This window comes from Mandrillus leucophaeus, unplaced genomic scaffold (assembly GCF_000951045.1).
Source record: "Mandrillus leucophaeus isolate KB7577 unplaced genomic scaffold, Mleu.le_1.0 Scaffold1287, whole genome shotgun sequence".
Classification (NCBI taxonomy): domain Eukaryota; kingdom Metazoa; phylum Chordata; class Mammalia; order Primates; family Cercopithecidae; genus Mandrillus; species Mandrillus leucophaeus.
The window spans coordinates 4,563-13,785 of record NW_012101240.1 but is presented as its reverse complement, the minus strand read 5'-3'; the positions used below and the strand labels follow the sequence as shown (position 1 = coordinate 13,785).

Here is a 9,223-nt window from a genome sequence, read left to right as displayed (position 1 = left end):
AAAATTAGAGAATCCTATTAATACACTCCACAAGGAGCATCCTCAAGACATATAATCATCAGATTCTGCAGTGTTGAAATGAAAGAAGAAATGCTAAAGGCAGCTAGAGAGAAAGATCAGAGTCATGTACAAGGGGAACCTCATCAGACTAACAGTGGACCCCTCAATAGAAGCCCTACAAGCAAGAAGAGATTGAGGGCCAAATTTCTTTAAGGAATTTCTTAAAGAAAGGAAATTCCAAGCCAGAATTTCATATCAGGCCAAACTAAGCTTCATAAGCAAAGGAGAAATAAGGTCCTTTTCATACAAGCAAATGCTGAGGGAATTTGTTACCACCAGACCTGCCTTACAAGAGCTCCTGAAGGAAAATATAGAAAGGAAATATGTGGAAGTGAAACTAAGCACAGAGAACATTGGATCATGTGTCAAAAGCACACTGAAGTACACAGACCAGTGACCCTATAAAGCAATCACATAAACAAGTCTGAAAAATAACCAGGTAACATCATTGTGACAAGATCAAATTCATACATATAGATACTAACCTTGAATGTAAATGGGTTAAATGCCCCAATTAGAAGACACAGAGAGGCAAGTTGAATAAGGAACCAAGACCCACCTCACATGCAATGACACTCATAGGCTCTAAATAAAGGAATGGGGAAAAATCTACCAAGCAATTGGTAAGCAGAAAAAAGCAGGGGTTGCAATATTAGTTTCAGACAAAACAGACTTTAAACCAGCAAAGACCAAAAAAGACAAAGAAGGAGATTACATCATGGTAAAGGACTCAATTCAACAGGAAGACCTAACTATCTTAAATATATATGCACCCAGTACAGAAATACCCATATTCATAAAGCAAGTTCTTAGAGACCTTCAAATAGACTCCCACACAGTAATACTGGGAGACATTAACACCCTATTGACAATATTAGATCACCAAGACAAAAAAATTAACAAAGATATTCAGGACCTGAGCTAAGCTCTGGATCAAATAGACCTGACAGATATCTACAAAACTGTCCACTACAAAACAGCAGGTTATACATTCTTCTCACCACCACATGGAACTTACTTTAAAATCAGTCACATAACTGGAAGAAAAACACTCCTTAGCAAATGTAAAATAATTGAAATTATTACAAACAGTTCTTTGGACCATAGCACAATCAAATTAGAAATCAAGACTAAGAAATTCACTTGAGACTCCATCTCAAAAAAAACACAAAAAACAGAAATTCACTCAAAACTATAAAATTACATGGAAATTGAATAACCTGCTCCTGAACGATTTTGGGTGGATAATGAAATTAAGGCAGAAATAAAAAAAATTATTTGAAAGTAATGACAACAAAGATACAACATACCAGAATCTCTGGGATACAGCTAAGACTGTGTTAAGAGGGAAATTTTTAGTACTACATGCCTACATCACAGAATTAGAAAGATCTCAATATAACAATGTAACATCACAACTAAAAGAACTAGAGAACCAAGAGAAAAGCAAGCCCAAAGCTAGAAAAAGACAAGAAATAACCCAAATCAGATCTGAACTGAAGGAGTACAGACATGAAAAACCATTCAAAAGATCAGGAAATTGAAGAGCTGGTTTTTTTTTTTTTTTTGAAAAAATTTAAAAAATAGATATACCACTAGCTAGACTAACAAAAAGAAAAGAGAGAAGATTAAAATATGCACAATCAGAAACAACGGGGATATTTTCGCTAAACCCATACAAATACAAACAACAATCAAATAATATTATGAAAACCTCTATGCACATGAACTAGAAAAAACTGGATAAATTCTTGGACACATACCCCTCCCAAGACTGAGCCAGGAAGAAACTGAATTCCTGAACAGACCAGTAATGACCTCTGAAATGGAAACAGTAATAAATAGCCTCCCAAACAAAAAAAGCCCAGGCCTGAGTGACTTCACAGATGAATTCTACCACATGTAAAAAGAAGAGTTCGTACCATTCCTACTTAAACTATACCAAAAAATCGAGAAGAGACTCCCCTCTAAATTATTCTATGAGAACAGCATCATCTTTGTAGTAAAACCTGGCAGAGACACAACAAAAAAAGAAAACTTCAGGCCTTTATAAACATCAATGCAAAAATTCTCAATGAAATACTGGAAAACTGAATCCAGCAGCACATCAAAAAGCTTATTCATTATGATCAAGTAGGCTTTATCCCTGGGATGCAAGACTCATTCCACATAAACAAATCAATACATGTAACTCATTACATAAAGAAAACTAAAGACAAAAACCACATGATTATCTCAGTAGACTCAGAAAAGGCTTTTAACAAAATTCGACACCACTTCATCTTAAAAACTCTCAATAAATCAGGTATTATTGAAGGAACATACCTCAAAGTGATAAGAGCCATCTATGACAAACCCACAGCCAACATCATACTGAATGGGCAAAAGCTGGAAGCATTCACCTTGAAAACTGGCACAAGACAATGTTGCCCTTTCTCACCACTCTTATTTATCATAGTATTGGAAGTTCTGGCTGGAGCACTCAGGTAAAAGAAAGAAATAAAGAACATTCAAATAGGAAGACAGGAATTTTACAGATGACATAATCCTATATCTAGAAAACCACATAGTCTCATCCAGAAAGCTCCCTAAGCTGATAAACAACTTCAGCAAAGTCTCAGGATACAAAATCCATGTGCAAAAATTACTAGCATTCCTATACACTAACAACAGTCAAGCCAAGAGCCAAATCAGGAGTGCAATTCCATTTACAATTGCCATAAAAAACCATCTAGGACTACAGCTCCCTAGGGAGATGAAAGTCTCTACAAGGAGACATACAAAATATCACTCAAAGACATCAGAGATAACACAAACAAGTGAAAAAGCATTTCATGATCATGAATAGGAATAATAAATAGTGTTAAATGGCCATACTGCCCAAAGCAATTTATAGATTCAATGCTGTGCCTATTATAACACCAATGACATTCTTCACAGAACTAGAAAAAACTGCTTTAAAATTCATATGGAGCTAAAAGGAGCCCAAATAGCCAAGACAACCCTAAGGAAAATGAACAAAGCTGAAGTCATCACATTATCCAATGTCAAACTATGCTACTGGGCTACAGTAAACAAAACAGCATGGTACTGGTACACACACACACACACACACACACACACACATACACACACACACAGACCAAGGAACAGAATAGAGAACCAGAAATAAGGCTGCACACCTACAGCTATCTGATTTTCAACAAGACTGACAAAAACAAGCAATGGGGAAATAATTCCCTATTCAGTAAATGGTGCTGGTATCTCAACCAAGCAGTATACACTAAACTCAATTTGTAGTCTTTTATCCCTTGGCCCCCTCCTGTCTTTTCCCTTGAGTCCTCAAAGTTCTAGCTATATGCAGAAAATTGAACCTGGACCCCTTCTTTAAACTATATACAGAAATTAATGCAAAATGAATTAAACTCTGAAATGTAAAACCCCAGATTATCAAAACCCTGGAAGGCAACCTGGGCAATTCCATTCTGGACATAGGAATGGGCAAAGATTTCATGATGAAGACATCAAAAGCAATTGTAATGAAAGTAAAAATTGACAAATGGGATCTAATTAAACTAAAGAGCTTCTGCACAGCAAGAAAAATGATCAACAGTAAACAGGCAACCTGCAGATTGGGAGAGATTTTTGCATCCTATCCATCCTATAAATATCCAACATCCAGCATCTATAAAAAAACTTAAGCAAATTTACAAGAGAAAGCAAACAATCCCATTAAAAAGTAGGTAAAGGACATGAACAGACACTTTTTAATAGAAGACATACATGAGGTAACCTGGATGAAACTGAAGACTATTATTCTAAGTGAAGTTAACTGAGGAATGGAAGACCAAACGTTGTATGTTCTCACTTATAAGTGGGAGCTAAGCTATGAGGATGCAAAAACATATGAATGATACAATGGACTTTGGGGACTTGGAGGAAAGGGTGGGATGTGGGTGAGGGTAAAAGACTACAAATTGGGTTCAGTGTATACTGCTCAGGTGATGGGTGCACCAAAATTTCACAAATCACCACTAAGGAACTTACTCAGTTCCAAATACCACCTGTTCCCTAAAAGCCTATGGAAATAATTTCAATAATAATAATAAAGTGGAAATCTTATCCAATGAAAACAATAGAAAAAACTTTCCCATTCTCTCTTCCCAGACCTTGACAACCACCATTCTATTTTATGTCTCTATTATTTTGATTACTCTACCTACTTCTTGTAAGTAGAATCATACAGTATTTATTTTTTGTGAGTGGCTTATTTTATTTAGCACAATAGCCTCAAGGTTCAAATACTACCTGTTCCCTAAAAACCTGTGGAAATAATTTCAATAATAATAATAAAGTGGAAATCTTATCCAATGAAAAAAAATTTAAAAACCTTCCCATTCTCTCTTCCCAGACCTTGACAACCACCATTCTATTTTATGTCTCTATTATTTTGATTACTCTACCTACTTCTTATAAGTGGAATCATACAGTATTTATTTTTTGTGACTGGCTTTTTTACATTTAGCACAATAGCCTCAAGTTTCATTCATGTTGTGGCATGTATTAGGCTTCTCCAGAGAGACAAAACCAATCAATAGATCAATAAAGTATACATATATATATATATATATCTCACAATAATATCCCTCCCTATTTCCTTTCTTTCTTTCCTTCCTTTCTTTTCTTTTCTTTCTCTCTCTCTCTTTCTCTTCTCTCTTTTCTTTTTCTTGATTCCACATATGAAAGAAATCATGTGCTATCTGTCTTTCCGTGCCTGGCTTATTTCACTTAACATAATGTCCTCTAAGTCCATCCATGTTGTCGCAAATGACATGATTTTATTCTCTTCTTATGGCTGAATAGCATTTCATTGTGCATATATGCCACATTTCCTTTATTCTAATTTATCCACTGATGAATACTTAGGTTGATTTCCTATTTTGGCTATTGTGAACAATGCTGCAATGAATGCGGGAGTGCAGTTATCTTTGACATACTGATATCGATTGCTTTGGATATATACCCAGCAATGGGATCACTGGATCATATGGTAGTTCCATTTTTATAATTTTGGGAAATTCATACTGTTTTGCATAGTGGCTGTACTAATTTGCAATTCTACCAATAGTGTGTAGGTGTTCCTTTTTGCATCTCATCAACAATTTTTTTTGTCTCTTCGATAGTAGCCATTCTAACTGGAATGAGATGGTATTTCATTGTGATTTTAACTTAAATTTCCCTGATGATTGGTGAAATTCTGCATTTTTAAATGTATTGGTTGACCATTTGTATGTCTTTCAAGTAATGCTTATTGCTGTTTTCATGATAGTGGGTGCATTCTCACAAGATGTGGTTCTTTAAAAGTATGTAGCACCTCCTTGCTCTCTCTCTTCCTTCTGCTCCAGCCACATACGACATGCCTGTTTCCCCTTTGCCTTCTGCCACGATTATAAGTTTCCTGAGGCCTCTCCAGCCATGGTTCCTGTACAGCCCATGGAACTGGAAGCTAATTAGCTAATAGCTAAACCTATTTTCTTTAGAAGTCACCCAGCCTCACTTAGGTTTTTTTTTTTTTTTTTTTTTTTTTTTTTTGTCATTGTTGTTTTGTTTTGTTTTGTTTTTGAGACAGGTTCTTGCTCTGTCACTCAGGCTTGATTGCAGTGGCATGATTTAGGCTTACTGCAGCCTCAACCTTCTGGGCTCAGGTGATCCTCCCACCTCAGCCTCTCAAGTAGCTGGGGAGTAGCTGGGACCACAGGTGCATACCACCACACCTGGGGCTAAGTTTTGTGTATTTTTTTTGTAGAGACAGGGTTTTGCCATGTTTCCTAGGTTGGTCTCAAATCCCTGAGCTCAAGTGATCTGACCACCTTGGCCTCCCAAAGTGCTGGGATTACAGGTGTGTACCACCATGCCTGGCCTTCAGGTAATTGTTTATAGTAATTTGAGAATGGGTTAATATGGTGCATGTTTTAATTAATTAATTAATTAATTAAATTTATTTAGTGACAGAGTCCCAATCTGTTGCCCAGGCTAGAGGGCAGTGATATAATCACAGCTCACTGCAGCCTCAACCTCCCAGACTCAGGTGATTCTCCAACCTCTGCCTCCTGAGTGGCTGGGACTACAGGCATGCACCGCCACACCCAGCTAATTTTTATTTTTACTTTTTGTAGAGATGGTGTTTCACCATGTTGCCCAAACTGGTCATAAAGTCCTGGGCTCAAGAAAGCCACCTGCCTTAGCTTCCCAAACTGCTGGGATTACAGGCATGGGTCACTACACCCAGATTGTCCCTGTTTTAAGTGTGTTATTTGGGGGTTTTGTGGCTACTGAGTTGTTTTAGGTCCTTATACAGGGTGAATGTTAGCCCTTTGTTGGAACTTTGGCTTGAAAATATTTTCTCCCATTTGGTAGATTGCCTTTTCACTCTGTTTATTATTTCCTTTGCTGTGTAAAAGCTTTTTAGTTCAATGTCATCCCATTGATAGGGTTTGGATATTTGTCCCCACACAAATCTCATGTGGAATTGTAATCCCCAGTGCTGGAGATAGGGACTGGTGGAAGGTGTTTAGATCATGAGAGTGAATCTCTCAGGGCTTGGTGCTGTCTTCATGATCGTGAGTTTTCATGAGAAGTGTGTGGCACCACCTGCCACTCTCTCTCTAACTCTCGTTCCTATTCTCACTGTGTGATGTACCTGATACCCCTTTGTCTAACACCATAATTGGTTGCTTCCTGAGGCCTCTAAGAAGTAGATGTTGCTATGTTTACTATACAGCCTGGAGAACCATGAGCCAATTAAACCTCTTTTCTTATAAATTACCCAGTCTCAGGTACTTTTTGTAGCAGTGCAAGAATGGTCTAATACAAAATTGGTGCTAACAGTGGGGAATCACTACAAAGATGCCTGAAAATGTGGAAGCAGCTTTGGAACTGGGAAACAGGCAGAAGTTGTAAGAGCTTGGATGACTCTAAAGAAGACACAAAGATCAGGGAAAGTTTAAAACTTCTTAGAGACTGGTTAAATGGTTATGACCAAAATTCTGGTAGTGATATGAACAGTGAATTTCCAGGTTGCTGAGGTCTCAGATGGAAATGAGGAACTTATTGGGAACTGAAGCTAAGGTCATGCATGTTATGTTTTAGCAAATAGTTTGGCTGCATTCTGTTCATGCCCTAGGGATCTGTGGAAGTGTGAACTTCATAGTGACAGAGTATCTGGCAGAAGAAATTTCTAAGCAACAAATTGTTTATGATGTGGCCTGACTGCTCCTAACAGCCTCTACACAGACACATGAACAAAGGAATGACTTACATTTGGAACTTACATTTTAGAAAGAATCAGAGCAAAAACATTTGGAAAATTTACAGCCTGTTCATGGGGCAGAGAAAGAAAAAGCTTTTAATTCAAGCAGGTTGTGGAGCAATTTCTTGCTAGAGAAATTTGCATAACTAAATGAGAGCCAAGTGCTAATATCCAAGACAGTGGGAGAAGACCTTGAAGACATTTTAGAGGTCTTTGCCGCAGCCCCTCCCATCACAGGTCCAGAGGCCTAGAAGAGAAGAATGGCTTCATGTGCCTGGCCCGGGACCCTGTTTCCCTTTACAGCATCAAAACACAGCTCACCACATCTTAGCCACTCAGGCTCCAGCCTCATCTCAAAGGGGGCCCAGGTACAGCTCTGGACATAGTTCCAGAAGGTGCAAGCTATAAGCCTTGGCAGCTTCCACATGGTTTTAAGCATGTGGGTGCACAATGTGCAAGAGTTGAGGCCTGGGAGCCTCTGCCTAGATTTCAGAGGATGTATGGAAAAGCCTAGGTGCCCAGGCAGAAGGCTGTTACAAGACTGGATCCCCCACAGAGAACCTCTACTAAGGCATTGCCAAGGGAAAATTTGGAGTTAGAGCTCACACACAGAGTCCTCACTGGGGCACTGCCTAGTAGAGTTGTGAGAAGGAAGCCACTATCCTTCAGACCCCAGAATGGTAGATCCTAGTATCTATCAATGGCTTGCACCCTCAACCTGGGAAAGCAACTAGCATTTAACTTCAACCCACTGGAGCAGGCCTAGGGGCTGAACCCTGAAAACCACAGGAATGGAGCTGCCCAAATCCTTGGGAACCCACCCTTTGCATCAGTATGCCCTGGATATGGGACATTGAGCCAAATAAGATTATTTTGGAGCTTTAAGATTGAATAATTTCCCTGCTCGGTTTTGAAATTTCATGGGGCCTGTAGCCCCTTTCTTTCTTTTTTTTTTTCTGAAGGAAAATTTGTATTTTAATTATTTTTATGTATAGAAAACTCAACAGTGTACATTTAACCCAGTTTAGTGGCAAGTTCTTTAGCCTTTGCCTTTTTGAGCTTGGCGATACCAGCCACAGACTTGGGACCCAGGACATTGCCGCCCCAGTGACGGCGGATCTCATCGTATCTGTCGTTGTAATTGGTCCTGATAGCTTCCACCAGCTTAGCCAAAGCGCCTTTGTCTTCCGAGTTCACTTGTGTGAAGGTGACAGTGGTGCAGGTCTTCCTGTGGACTAGACGTCCCAGTCTTGCCTTCCCCTTGATAATGCAGTAAGGGACCCCCATTTTATGACACAGGGCAGGCGAGAAGACAACCAGCTCGATGGGATCCACGTCGTGTGCAATCACCACCAGCTGAGCTTTCTTGTTCTCCACCAAGGTGGTGATGGTGTTAACTCCTGCTGGAAGGACAGGTGGTCTCTTAGTGGGGACGTCCCCTTTGCCAGCAACTTTATTCTCAGCCCGGGCCAACAACCTCTGCTTCTTCTCTTGCTTTGTCTCTGGTCTGTACTTGTGGGCCAACTTAAGCAGCTGAGTAGCTGTTTGGCAGTCCAGGGCCTGGGTGAACTGGTTAATAGCAGGAGGCACTTTTAGCCGCTTAGAGAGGATGGCTCTCTTCTGCTGCAACCTGATATAGTGAGGCCATTTCACAAAGCGGGTGAGGTCTCTTTTGGGCTGGATGTCCTGTCCAGTGCCAAAATTCTTAGGTCTTTTCTCAAACAGGGGATTCACCACTTTCTTGGCCTTCGGCTTTTTCATGACAGCAGGGGCCAGAGCCACCTTCTTTCCCTTGGCCTTCTTTCCTTTCAGCATCTTGGGCGGCGGGAGTAGAGCTGTATTTGGCTGATTTCT

At 39.5% G+C, this 9,223-nt stretch overlaps 1 pseudogene across 1 annotated transcript; it reads right to left on the bottom strand.

Moving 5' to 3' along the window:
* Positions 1-8,326: 8,326 nt before the first annotated feature.
* LOC105533789 lies at positions 8,327-9,184 on the bottom strand (annotated as a pseudogene). Its single transcript, XR_001005171.1, has one exon. The product of XR_001005171.1 is annotated as a 60S ribosomal protein L7a pseudogene (transcript).
* Between the last annotated feature and the right edge of the window lie 39 nt (positions 9,185-9,223).